The sequence below is a fragment of the Rana temporaria genome, chromosome 3, assembly GCF_905171775.1.
Source record: "Rana temporaria chromosome 3, aRanTem1.1, whole genome shotgun sequence".
Lineage (NCBI taxonomy): Eukaryota > Metazoa > Chordata > Amphibia > Anura > Ranidae > Rana > Rana temporaria.
Genome location: NC_053491.1, coordinates 71,138,954 through 71,153,998, shown reverse-complemented (window position 1 = coordinate 71,153,998; position 15,045 = coordinate 71,138,954). Strand labels below are relative to the sequence as shown.

At 42.1% G+C, this 15,045-nt stretch overlaps 1 protein-coding gene across 1 annotated transcript in view; it reads left to right on the top strand.

The window, feature by feature from the left end:
* PRTG (protogenin) overlaps window positions 1–15,045 on the top strand; it is a 189,276-nt gene that overhangs the window by 46,208 nt on the left and 128,023 nt on the right. The window lies entirely within an intron of this gene.

Genomic DNA, 15,045 nt, shown 5'->3' with positions numbered 1-15,045 from the left:
TAGCCGGACCTTCGCTTTAAGGGCTCATTCTTACCACATATGTTCCGTCGCTTGATCGTTCTTATAGGCGGCGGGAGGGGACATCCCCCCCTCCCGCCGCCATCCGGTGCTTCTCCAGGTTCTCCCGTGCCATCGGGGGCCCGGAGAGATGATCGCCGTGCGCCGGATGGGAGGCCAGTCATCTCTATGACCATCGGAGGCCGGGCGCGATGTGATGACGTCACGCCCAGGTACCCGTAAGTAAACAAACCGCAATAGCGGCTAGTAAGAATGAGATCTGTGAATTTTTTTTCACAATCTCATTCTTTCCAGCCTGGAGGACAGATGTGGGGTCTTATTGACCCCGCATCTTTCCCTAAAGAGGACCTGTCACACACTAATCCTATTACAAGGGATGTTTACATTCCTTGTAATAGGAATAAAAGCGATCGAAAAAAATAAAAAATAAAAAAAAGTGTAAAAATAAATAAATAAGTAAAATAAAAAATAAATAAATAAAAATTAAAACGCCCCTGTCCCCGGTAGCTTGCGCTCAGAAGCGAACGCATGCGTAAGTCCCACCCACGTATGTAAACGTCGTTTAAACCACACATGTGAGGTGTCTCCAGTGCGTGCGTTAGAGCGTGTGCAACAATTCTAGCACTAGACCTTCTCTGTAACTCTAAACTGGAAACCTGTAAAAATGTTAAAGCGTCGCCTATGGAGATTTTTAGGTAACGAAGTTTGGCGCCTTTCCATGAGTGTGCGCAATTTTAAAGCATGACATGTTAGGTATCTATTTACTCGGCGTAACATCATATTTCATATTTTACTAAAAAATTGGGCTAACTTTACTGTTTTGTTATTTTTTAATTCATGAAACCATTTTTTTTTTACAAAAAAAGGCGTTTGAAAAATGATTGCGCAAATATCGTGGAAGATAAAAAGTTGCAATTACCGCCATTTTATTCCCTAGGATGTCTGCTAAAAAAACATATATAATGTTTGGGGGTTCTGAGTAATTTTCTAGCAAAAGAATGATGATTTGTGCATCTAGGAGAGAAGTGCCAGAATAGGCCCGGTATGGAGGTGGCAATTAAAGCCCTGTATTGAAGTGGTTAAGACATGGAGCCGTGGCCTGTCCCCACCCTCTTTCTCTCCTCATTGGCTGACTGACTTTGATTGACAGCATCTGGAGCCAATGGTGCTGCATCGCTGTCTCAGCCAGGAGGAGAGGAGTCCCGGGCAGTTGAGACAATCCCACAACATTGCTGGATCTAGATGGACCTCAGGTGAGTATTAGGGGGGCTGGGGGCTGCTGCACACAGAAGGCTTTTTATCCTAATGCATAGAATGCATTTAGATTAAAAAAATTTTTTTTTGCCTTTACAACCCCTTTAATACATTTTAAAATGTTTGGTTACACTTATTTATAAGAGTGTGTGTGTCTGTAATATATGGTGCACACCCTAATGCAATAGGCTGCACACACCTATGACCTTCACAGAAATAAGTATGGCAAATTTTGGTTTTGTGTTACATCATGCCGATGTTGAGTCCAGCCAAAAGTAACAAGATAAAATGAAGAGCCCATTAAAATATAATATAACAAAACCAGTTTCACTGTAATATTCATCTTCAATCCATAGATTTTTTTGCCTCTAAATTTTCCTGATCTGATGGTATTATTCAACCCAATTCAGGTTATCCTCATCTAGGTTTTTACGCTGTTGCATTTACAAAATATATTTAATGATGTATTAATGATTACAGCTCTTTTTTTTATCTGCCTAGGGAATCTGCTTTAAAAACTATTTCTTGTCACTCAAGAAAGAGTGACAAGTACAGTAAAACCTTGGTTTGAGAGTAACTTGGTTTGAGAGCGTTTTGCAAGACAAGCAAAATGTTTTAATAAATTTTGCCTTGATATACAAGCGATGTCTTGATATAAGAGTAGCGTCATGTCACAACTGAGTATAAAAAAGAGGAGCCTCTAAGTGTAGCAATATGGTTACATTTAATGAAGGTACAACATTTAGCAACTTATTGCTACACTTAGAGGTGCCTCTCTTCTCTTTTATACACGGTAAAAAAAAATGCTTTGATATACAAGTGCTTTGGATTACAAGCATGTTTCTGGAACAAATTATGCTCGCAAACCAAGGTTTTACTGTATATATTATTTTACACTAGTGAAATGGAAGTAAGAATAGGTGGTCATTCTAGAGTGAAGGGAGATGGTAGACCTAAACGAGACATAGCACTCTTTTCCCTCCAGTTAGCCTCCTACTTCTGGTAGAGTATTAATATCTGCCTTCCAGAGATGAAATACGACCTTCGTGTTTCCTTTATTCTACTTATATAAACCATGAATTGTTTTGATTTGGCTTATTCAGAGACTTATATTGGATTTCCAGTTGGCTCCGAGCCAGAGAATCACACTTTGGTTCTTATGTGTGACTGATCTAGGCTTGCTGCTCGTTCCTTGGATACTCTGCCAGTTCAATGACCATAATGAGAACATTGCTTTCTAAAATAAGGGAAGACAACTTGTGACTTGGAAAAAAATAAAGCCAGCTTTGGCGTGAAGTGTATTTTCTAGGCTGCTTACCTGGTTTAGCTGTCAAAGTCAAACAAGCTAAGTGGCATGACCATGATAATATTCTTTTCAACAGAGCAAGTTAATCCTTTTTAAATACCTCTTTTTGGATAAAGCATGTAATGGACTAGAACACATGTAGATGTTTCCGCCAGGGTTTCATTGTTACTTTTTAATACAAAATGGTGCACTGTCAGACAATAACTCTTTTTGGCTAGCTAGTAAATGGTGAAGAAGCATAATGAGTACCTAGGTTGAAAATGTACAAACCCATCAGTGACCACTGTAATTTATGTTTTTAACTACGTTATTTACATACACTTAGCTACCATGCCCATGATGCAGTCATGCTCTCCCTAGGCTTCTCTACTGGCCGAGGGAAGGGCTGTCCAACTCAGTGGGATACCAATCCTTGTAGATCCTTGTTGTTTAATGACTACTATACAATGGCTTAGAATTTGGATGAGGCTTTCAGCAGAGCAGCTCCAGAGAGTTTTTTTAACAAGATCCCCAGCCAAAAGCATAGAAATGGATGTGTTGTAGTAATATTTAATCCTATATTAGTTTTGGTTTTTTCCCCACTCTACACCCTGTTCCAAATTATTATGCCAATGATATTTTTCTCATGTATCTAAATAATTGATGTAAACAACAGTCAGCATAATTCTCATGTTATCAACTATTAACCCCCCTGGCGGTATTCCCGAGTCTGACTCGGGGTGAGATTTTCATACCAAAAGCGGTAACCCCGAGTCAGACTCGGGCTCGCCTCGCTGGATCCACAGACTGTGTTTACTTACCTTGTCCCTGGATCCAGCGATGCCACCGCGCTGTGTGAGCGAGCGGGACCTCGCTCGATTCACACAGCGTCCTCCTGTGCCACCGATCTCCGTTCCCTGCGACATTACGACGCACGGGAGCGGAGAACGGCGCCAAATTCAAAAACATAAACAAACACCTTACATACAGTATACTGTAATCTTATAGATTACAGTACTGTATGTAAAAAATACACACACCCCCTTGTCCCTAGTGGTCTGCCCAGTGTCCTACATATACTTTTATATAATAAAAACTGTTCTTTCTGCCTGCAAACTGTAGATTGTTCATAGCAACCAAAAGTGTCCCTTTATGTCAAAAATGGTTTTAGATCAGCTAGAAAACAGCGATAATAAATTATAATCACTTGCAGAATTGTGCGATAGCGATTTGTGGGGAAATTTGTCATAAAAAAATAATAATAATGACAGCGACAATTCTGCAACTGAGCAAATTTCAGTGATTTTGAGTTGATTACATTATTGAATAATTTTTATTATAATTATATTATTATTTGTTATAATTATTTATAATTATTTATTATATTATAATTTATCATTTTGTTTTTAAAAAAATGTCATACCCGGGATGCCTACTAGTCTCTTGTTTGGTCAGATTTAAGTGAGTTATTCCTAAGAATTACAGGCCTACAGTATAAAACGCCAAATTTCCTTGCAAATCATGGTACCGGTTTCAGCATCTTTTTTCTGAAAGAATCATACCGCCAGTGAGGTTAAGTGTACAATTCAAATTTTATCGAACAAACCTCCTAATGATAACAGTTTTCAAAATAAAAAACTTACAATGCACTGTTCCAAATTATTACGCACAGTAAGTTTCAAAACACTTTATAGGTTGTAAAAAACTGAAAATTGCCATTTGTTGTGTTTGCAGCAGATTTACTGGAATCAAAAGCTATTTCAATCAAACTTTGAACAACATTTTAACCTTTTAAACATTTTAACAGGTCACGTTACATTTTAACATAGGACCCTTTATTTGATAGCAGCTTCACAAGTCTTGCATCCATTGAACTTGTGAGTTTTTGGACAGTTTCTGCTTGATTTTGTTTGCAAGATGTCAGAATAGCCCCCCAGATCTGCTGTTTGGATGTAAACTGCCTCCCACTCTCATAGAACTTTTGCTTGAGGATGCTCCAAAGGTTCTCAACAGGAGTGAGGTCAGGGGAGGATGGAGGCCACACCATGACTTTCTCTTCTTTTATCCCCATAGCAGCCATTGATGCAGAGGTATTCTTTGCAGCGTGAGATTGGTGCATTGTTATGCATGGAGATGATTTGATTACGGAAAGCATAGTTCTTCCTTCTGTACCAGGGAAGGAAGTGGTCAGTCAGGAACTCCACATACTTTGCAGAGGTTATCTTTACACCTTCGAGGACCTTAAAGGGGCCGACCAGCTCTCTTCCTATGATTTAGGCCCAAAACATGACTCCACCGCCTCCTTGCTGACATCTCAGCCTTGTTGGAACAGGGTGGCCGTCCACCAACCATCCACTACTCCATCCATCTGGACCATCCAGGGTTGCACGGCACTCATCAGTAAACATGACTGTTTGAAAATTAGTCTTCATGTATTTTTCTGTCCAATGCAGCCGTTTCTGCTTGTGAGCATTGGTTAGTGGTGGCCGAATGGAAGGTTTACGCGCAGTTGCAAGACTCTCTAGGACTCTACACCTTGATGTCCGTGGGACTCCAGGGGCACCAGCAGCTTTAAATATCTGTTTGCTGCTATGCAATGGTGTTTAAGCAGCTGCTCTCTTAATCCAATGCATGGATCTGGCAGTAAATATTCCTCAATGTGCCTTTATCTGCACGAAACCCATCTGTGCTCTGAATCAGTCACAAATCTCTTAATAGTGCGATGATCACGCTTAAGTTTTCGTCAAATATCTAATGTTTTCATACCTCGTCCAAGGCATTGAACTATTTCACTCTTTTCGGCAGCAGAGAGATCCTTTTTCTATAATGTGGAACACCCTCCTTTGGGCCCTTTCACACGGAGCGGATAAGTAATGATCCGCTCCGTGTGTCCGCAAAGCTCAGCGGGGATCCTCCGTAAAATCCCTGCTGAGCTGGCAGCTGACAGGGCGGTCCTCGCACACTGTGCAGGGACCCATTTGTGTTTCCTCCGCTCTTCCCTATGGGGGATCGGACGAACACGGACCGTAGTGTCCTTGTTCATCCGATCCAATCCGGCAGACGGAAAAAAAATAGGATTTCTTCCGTCTGCAAATGCGGATCTTTGCGGAGGCGGACAAATTACGGGTGTCTTGAGACTGATTACATGCAATCTCCTTGGTGCATTCTGATATTTGACACTACTGATATTGTTGAAACCTCTTTTCCTGCCTTCTGCCATTCAGAGTCACCCGTTTCATTGCTACATCAGCCCTGCAGCAGCTACTGAGTGATGGGGTTCCAATGTGCCGGCATCTACTTAGACCCATTTAGGCAACACTCATACATTAATGGGGATTGGGAACAAATGTCATATTACTGAAGGAAATCCTGTCCCCTCCTGTTGCCTGTCGATTCTAGATTACAGCCATCTAGACTCCATATTTGCAGGCAATTATCTTCTATCTATATGCTGCCAAGCATTGTAGGTTTATTTTTGGGAACGCTAAACGGACAGGTTAATAAACCTTGCCAGATTGCGAATCCCTTCTCCCCCCACCTACTACGATGGGATTTAAAATTTCTGCAACATACCTCTCTCCATAGGTGACCATGTACGTACTGAGACCCAGACACAGATGCCTGAAGGAGTTCAGATAATGCCTGCACATGAAGCTTCTAGAGGCTGCAGCCAACAGTACATATGAGATTTTAATTGCTTGTCAGCATGAGGGTTAAGACCCTGCTGACAGACATCTGCCTCGGTTGAAATCAGTGTACTGCAAATGTAACAACTGTCAACAAGGAGTTAAATCTCTTAGTAATGAGTTGCTATAATCTCCCATGTTGCCTGAGTCCAACTCAAACATAGTAAAAGAAGTGGGTGGCTGGAAAGTTTCATAAATACAATGATGTAACATTTAAAGTTATGCTAAATTCTGGTTTAAAAAAATTTAATATGTTCAGTTATGTATTCTTAACTCAAAAAAGTACATTCATATTGCTCTCAGCCTCCTCCAAATCTCAGATTTCCTTTTTTGGTGCTGCTATGATCCAACTTCCTGTTAGATGGTGACTACGTCCATTCTCCATAGTCCCCCTGTATGTAGGAATGTAATAAAAAAAAAAAAGAAAGAAAACCATGCTCACCACAAAAAAAGGGGTAATAAAGCAGCTATCCTAATACCTAGGTATAACAGACATCTATAATAACGTATAGGCAGCGCTGTATCCCAGCATAATCTGTTCCAGGAGTATGCTCATAATCCAAAGTACTCGCATATCAAAGCGAGTTTTCCCATTGAAGTCAATCGAAACGAAAATAATTAGTTCCGCATTGACTTCAATGGGATGTAATACCGAATGCGGCTAGAGGTGGGGGCAAAACGTCCGAAAAGGCCAGAGGACACTTCAGCTCGTTTCCTGCGCCCCTGTACCTCAGGCCAAATGAGGTACTGCAGGCCAATGTTCGGCTTTTCTCGGCTCCTGTGCCCCTGTACCTCAGGCCAAATGAGGTACTGCAGGCCTATTTTCGGCTCTGCTCGACTTCTGTGCCCCCGTACCTCAGGCCAAATGAGGTACTGCAGGCCTATTTAGCTTGAATTCTGCTGGTCTTGCGAGTCAACACTCAAAAAAAGAGTCAGCATTTTAAAAAAAAATGTTGCTCGCAAATCAAAACGCTCTCAAACTTACTCCTAAACCGAGGTTCCACTGTATAAGGAAGTGTCCAAGTAAAGGTAAAACAGAACGTGTTCTCCCAGAAAAGAAGATCACTATCCACATCCACCCCATGTGTCAAAGGGCTCCAGAGCAGTTTATCAAAAATCTACGACCCTCTGGTTAAGAGCGGTCATAGAAAGCATGTGTGCAATCATAAGGATCGTTTAAGTCGCTGTCGGACTCTCGATGTCACATACTCCGAGGCACATCACACACTCTCTCTCTCATACAGATGATGGTATAAAGCGGGCGTCACTAAATGGCGGACCGCGGTCCGGTTCCGGCCCCAGTGGCCATTCTACCCGGACCGCAGCCTCGCCTGTGTGTCTCTGTGACCGGCTCGCCCGCCTGCCGATGCCGCTATATACACAGCATGGCAGGCGCAGCAGGTCTGTGCCGTCTCTGCACTCCCCCCTCCCCACACTGCCTGTCTGCCTTATTCACACAAACATGAATCACGACCGCGCTGGACAATGGGCGGGACTTTTTAAGTTAAAAAGTGGGTGATTGGTTGCTAGGCATCGGGTCGGTCCCAGCAACAAATCACTCGCTTTTAATGGGAAAGGTCCCGCCCATTGTCCAGAGCGGCCACGCTTCATGTCCTGTGTGAATAAGGTAGGTTTTCTGTGGGGAGGGGGAGTGTTGTGCTGTGCAGGACAGGACAGAACAGAACAGGACAGGGGTTTGCTATTGAGAGGATTGTGATGGGGGGAAGTCAGTCTGCGATGGGGGGTCTGTTATTGTAGGGAGGGGGTTGTTCAGTCTGTGATGGGGGGGTCTGTGAATTTGGGGGCTCCGTCTGATTGGTGGGTCAGTCTGTGATAGGGGGTCTGATTTGGGGGGGTCAGTCTGTGATAGGGAGATCTGTGATTGTGGGGGGTTCAGTCTAAGATGGGGTGTTCTGTGATTGTGGGTGGGGGGGTTCAGTTTGTAATTGGGGGAGGGTTAAATCTGATTTGGGGGGTCAGTCTGTGATAGGTCTGTGATTTGGGGGGTCAGTCTGTGATTGGTGGGTCAGTCTGTGATAGGGGGGGATCTGTGATTGTGGGGGGGGGTTCAGTCTGTGATGGGGTGGTCTGTAATTGGGGAGGTCTGTGATTGTGGGGGGGGGGGGGGTCAGCCTGTGATTGTGGGGGGATCAGTCTATGATAGTGGGGTCTGTGATTGGGGGGTCAGTCTGTGATGGGGTGGTCTGTGAATTTGGGGAGTCAGTCTGTGATTGGTGGGTCAGTCTGTGATTGGTGGGTCAGTCTGTTATAGGGGGTCTGATTTGGGGGGTCAGTCTGTGATGGGGGGATCTGTGTTTGTGGGGGGTTCAGTCTGTGATGGGGTGTCCTGTTATTGTGGGGGGTTCAGTTTGTAATTGGGGGGGGGGATCAGTCTGATGTGGGGTCTGATTTGGGGGGGGGGGGTGATTGTGGGGGGGTTCAGTCTGTGATGGGGTGGTCTGTGATTGTGGGGGGTCCATCTGTGATTGGGGGGGTCCATCTGTGATTGGGGGATCAGTCTGTAATAGGGGGTCTGTGATTTGGGGGATCTGATCGGGGGGGGGGGTCAGCCTGTAATAGGGGGATCTGTGATTGTGGGGGTTCAGTCTGTGATTGGGGGGTCCATCTGTGATTGTGGGGAATAAGTCTGTGCTGGGGGTGTCCATCTGTGATTGGGGGGATCGGTATGTGATGGGGGTCTGTGATTTGGGGGGTCAGTCTGGGATGGGGGATCTGTGATTTGGGGGGGTCAGTCTGTAATGGGGGGTTTGTGATGAGGCAGGGGGATGTGATGTAAGGGGGGTGGGGGGGCTGAGGACACTGATGTAAAAGGGGTTCTATGATTTCTGCACTGGCAAAACACAGGTCTGTTTTCTATGTGTCCTGTTCACATTGAAACAGCGCCCCTGCGTGCTGAGCAGTGTGGTACAAAATGCATTTTGTTTCTATGCACCGCAACTGATCTGTGCTGCATAAAAATGAAAGAAATGTATTTTGCGATTTTTAAGTCGATTTCGATGGTGTGTGGGTCTTAAAGGTGTGTGCATATGTGTGGTGGGGGGGCGCTGTGAAGTGGAGGATATCATGTGGCGTCATAGCACCAATATGACATTCGGACCTCCGCTGGAAGAATTTTTTTCCGTCCGGACCCCCGTGAATTTTAATTCACTACCCCTGGTATAAAGCATTGGTCTCCAAACTGTGGCTCTTTGCTTGCCTTTGTCTGGCCCTTCAGGCACTATTCCCTCTATTGACACCAATGATGATACATCATTTCTTTCACTAATACCATAATGAAGCATAATTCCTCCCACTGACACCACATGATGGTGCAGTTCCTGCTACTAAAACAATGATGGAGGACTATTCCTCCTCCTCCTGACCAACAAGCCTGAGACAATGGGGACCCCCATGGATTCTGGGGCATTTTCTTTTCTTACTGGCCACAGTCTGGCCCCCCTAAAGTCTCAAAAGCATTAAACTGGCCCTTTGTTTAGGAAGTTTGGAGACCAATGGTATATAGCAGGGATATGCAATTAGCGGACCTCCAGCTGTTGCAAAACTACAAGTCCCATCATGCATCTGCCTCTGGGTAGCATGCTTGTGGCTGTCAGAGTCTTGCTATGCCTCATGGGACTTGTAGTTCTGCAACAGCTGGAGGTCCGCTAATTGCATATCCCCGGTATATATGAAAGAAGACCAGCACATAGTGTAAACTCCTCAACACAATTTTAATATGGAACATTATTTTCCCCTTACATGTATCACCAGAATACAAGCATTCAACTCCAAACATTGGTCGGGATCAGAACGGAAGTTGTGCGTGCTGATATCACTGCGTAGGTCACGTCCCTACGCGTTTTGTCATAAGCTGGCATCATCAGCTTCATGTAGGAATTGTTATGTAGAAATGTAGCCACTGTCTCTCCCACTTCTGAGATGGACTATGGACATTTGGATTTTTAGTGTGCATAAAGCTGTGCACATTGCCACAACTAACTTGTGCTGCTCGTTTCAAACAAACTGAAGTAAGGGGGAGAAGAAGGAAACGTTTGGGTGCTCATGGAAGATGTTAAGAGTAGACAATAAGATTTTGTTTTAATTAGATATAGATTACATGGCCATTTAATAGTGGATGTGTATGGATTATTTTTGGAGAATAAGGATATTGTTTTATGTAATGTAAATGTGAAAACCTCTAAGGTTGGGATTATGCGGGCAACATAAATAATCAAAAAAAATATATAAAAATGTAATTTATTTATACAAAATAGTAGAAAAATTCATGACAATATAAAATCACATCTTGTCATGTTCTGTGCCTGTCACTATTTTGTATATGTGATTTTATATTGTCATGAATTTTTCTACCATTTTGTATAAATAAATTTAATTTTTATATATAGATTTTTTTTATTATTTATGTTGCCCGCATAATTCCAACCTTAGAGGTTTTCACATTTACAATTTTCAAGGGATGATGGCAACCACATGGTCTTATGTACAGGCTGTTTTTTTTTCGTTTTATGTAATGTAAGCCTCTTGCACATGGATGCCTAAAAACACAACATTTTTAGGCTTTTGGGACTTTTTTTACTGATCTAAATGCAGTCCATTGTTTTTACCAACTGTGTGTAAATCACAAAAAAAAAAAAAATACAAAAATCGGTGCTGCGGGATAGTATTTTAGTGCATTTGAGTGTATTTTAGTGCATTTGAGTGCATTTACTATTCAGACAATTTTTGCGTTTTTGCACTCTAACTTTCTACCAAAAATCTTACTTTCATACATCAGTAACGCGTACAAGTACCTTGCAGTATAAAATAGAAGCCATTGTTTAGGAAATCTGAAAATGGAGCTTTACTAGAAACATGTTTTTTTTTTTTTCATTTTACACTTGTAACCAATTATTTGTTTTCTGTGAGAAAGAAATTAATTTTGCACTCTTTATTCCTCTGATGACTGACAGTTTAATTGCTTGTGAAGTGTACTTAGTCCTGGAGGAATTTGTGTGAGTTTTCATGTGACTTGTTTAGCTACTTACACAAGTTAATTCTTTATGGAATGGTAGCAAGCCATGGGAAAAGGTATGTGTAGGATTAAGTATCAACGCAAGAGGCCAATCACTTGGCAAACATCTCAAAAAAGCACCCCTGGTAAGGGGGAATCTTTGTGCCCTTTAGCCCCTAAATGCATGGTGGCCACACAAGAAGAATGGCTTTGAAGCTGTTTAATGTGGCTTGCTGCTCGCTTTTCCTGGACGACTTCCTCCTCGGCTGAAAGTTGGAAGAGGCCAGGGGTAGCTGGCTGATAAGTGCATTAGCATTTATTGTACATTTCTTTGGCCACACATTGCAACAGGATGACAGATAATCCGGGAGGGGGAAATCCATCTGGGATGCTTTAAAAGTGAGAAGATCAAATCGCACCAGCTAAGCTTGCAAAATCAAATACATTCTGTCAACAGTAGTTGGAATAAGTGATAGGATACATGATGCTTGTGCTCTATTACGACATTTACTTAGAGCCGTACCTTAACCCATTAAGTGTCAGGATCCAGTTATGTAGTGTAGATTGTTAAAGGAAATCTATTGTCACAGCAAACACTTTGGGACAGATCCACAAAAGAATTACGCCGGCGTATCTATTGGTACGCCGCGTAATTTCAAATTTCCACAAAACAAGATACGACTGCATCTGGGATCGATCTGACAGGCGTATGTCTTAGTACGCCGTCGGATCTTAGATGCATTTTTTCGGCGGCCGCTAGGTGGCGTTTCCGTCGAATTCCGCGTCGAGTATGCAGATTAGCTTGTTACGGCGATCCACGAACGTACGTCCGGCCGGCGCATTTTTTTACGTCGTTTGCGTTCGGCTTTTTTCGGCGTATAGTTACCCCTGCTATTATGAGGCGTATCCTATGTTAAGTATGGCCGTCGTTCCCGCGTCGCCTTTTGAATTTTTTACGTTGTTTGCGTAAGTCATTTGCGAATAGGGATTTGCGTAGCATGACGTCACCGTCGTAGACATTGGCTTGTTAAAAAAAAACGTTGTTTACGTCGGGTCACGACGTATTTGATTAAAACACGCCCCCATCACATCCATTTGAATTCCGCGCCCTTACGCCGCCAAAGATACACTACGCCGCTGTAACTTACGGTGCAAATTCTTTGAGGATTCCAAAAAAAAAAAGTAAGTTACGGCGGCGTAGTGTATCCTAGATACGCTACGCCCGACGCAAATATGCGCCGATGTACGTGAATCTGCCTCTTTAATTGTATTATGTCAGCATTGTAATAACAAAACAAACAATAGTTATTTTTGACAATCCAATATAAGGTTACTAGAAAAATCTCCTTTCATGTTGGGAGTGCTGCCTCTGTTGGCCATCATTTTCTACTACTTCCTAGATTCCCTGCATGCTTTGCAGCTTCTCTTCTGTTTACTTTCAATTTCTAAGGACTACATATCCCATGGAACCTTGCTGCCTGCAAGCAGTGATTCCACTACTGACTCCGCCTCCTAATCTCCTCCTCTGAGAAGGCAGGCTCTGTGAAATGTGTGACACAGCAGTGCCTATCAGCACGGAATAGTGAATATTTGTCACAGAATTCAAGAAAGTAAATGTTTGAGGGTTTTCACAAAGTAAGTTTGGGATCATTCAGATTAATAGAAGGAAGTTGAAAATAATTGAAATACAATATGGAAATGAATATATGATTTTTTAATTTTGACCATAGATATACTTTAAATGCTTTATACTGCATATGCTCTCAGCCTTTGGTATGTGTACTCCAGACCAGGGTGGATTTGATTTAAATCATAATTTTTAAAGAGCAACTGTCATCTCTGTCCCGCAGTGGTCCCTCCTCTGACCCGCTGTTGAACAAGGTGAAGGGACGTGGTGGCAGCAGGTGAGTGGATGCCCGCTAACAGACGCTGCCATGTTGGATCTGAAATTAAAGGTGCTCTTTAAATGTAAGGACTCATTCCTGCTGGTAGTTAAAATCTTAAATATTTGCAAACAAAATGAAGGTTTCTTATTTAGATTAATAAGCTGTCAGGTTAGTAAAACAGCGATATCAGAACCAATTTAATCATACAGTTTGTAGTGTACATAGATTTTCAAAAAAATGGGATAAAGGAATATTCCTGAACTTTGTTTTATCTCATGGTTACTGTGAAATTGTGTGAATGCATCAATGTAGTGCATGTTATCTCCTTTTCTACATCACGCTTCTGACTCTTATAATTTAGAGTCCTATATTTCCGGTAAGAAGCCAATTCACACTAGATGGTGGAGGTGCACCTGGGTGAATCACATTTTGGTTTGCCATCCATACCCATTTTAGATGCATTTATTGGATTCACACTTAGCACTGGAATCTTTCATCCTTTGGAACTGATTTTATCTGGACTATTATAATTTATGGGACTCACTTTATGATATGTTATAATTTGTTTTGCTATTATTATCAGCTTGCCAACCGGCCCACGTACTGTGGGGTGGCAGGTCCTACAGGCAGAATCTTGTACCTGTACGTCTTTTTTACTTCTGGGTTTTTCACTCCTGCCAGCGGCTTGCTCCCGCTGTGACACATTGGGAGCCAATCAGCAGGTCCAACTGACCCACCGATTGTTCCTGGCAGAGTCAGAAGAGGTGGTTTACCTATGTAAATTAGGCAGATCGCCGTTCTGTGACAAGGGAAGACATCTAAGCAGGAACATGTATCACTGTCTTCTCACAGTACAAGCACCCCTCACACAGTTAGAAAAGAACTCCCTAGGGACACATTTAACCCTTTGATCGCCCCAGAAGTTAACCCCTTCCCTGCCAGTGTCATTAGTACAGTGACAGTGCATATTTAGCACTGATCACTGTATTGGTGTCACTGGTCCCCCAAAAATATTTCATAGTTTGTAGATGCTATAACTTTTGCGCAAACCAATCAATATAGGCTTATTGGGATTTTTTTTTACCAAAAACATGTAGCAGAATACATATTGACCTACACTGATGAAGAAATTTGATTTTTTACATTTTTTTATTGGATATGTTTTATAGCAAAAAGTTAAAAAAATATATATATTTTTTTCAAAACTGTCTGTCTTTTACTTGTTTATAACGCAAAAAATAAAAACCGCAGAGGTGATCAAATACTGCCAAAAGAAAGCTCTATTTTTGAGAAAAAAAGGACATCAATTTTATTTGGGTTCAGTGTCGTAATTATCACTTAAAATAAAACAGTGCCATATTGCAAAAAATGGCCTGGTTAACCTTCCGGAGCTGAAGTGGTTACACTGTCATAGTACGATTTATTGATTGTCTAGCGTGGCAATTTTTACTTATATTGTTTCTTAATTAAGGCCATCCTTTCCCCCTGGCGCTTCCCCCACATCCCTCTGAACCTTTCTTCTATTTCGTCTACCCCTTCCCATTTTTTGTTTTTAGAAGCACGTCCCTTACCTTTTTCATTTCTTATTCCTTTTCCTCTTTTTCTTCTCTTTATCCAAATTCATTTCGGATAAATTCTGGAAACTTTTGGAAGGCATCGGAAACCAAACCCTGGTTGAAGATAGGCACTCTATATATTATACATTTTGGTTTGAATTTACCTGTAAAAACGTGTAGTGCTTGATGTACTTATATACATATTGGACGATATGCTCAGCTTCACTTGAGTTGTTTTGCATTATGAGGGTGTTTTCTACCTAGGCCCTAATCTAAATAAATAATTTTTAAAAAATTGCAAAGCATTTTTTGGAAACAATATGTGTAGAATTAGGGATACAAGAAATAT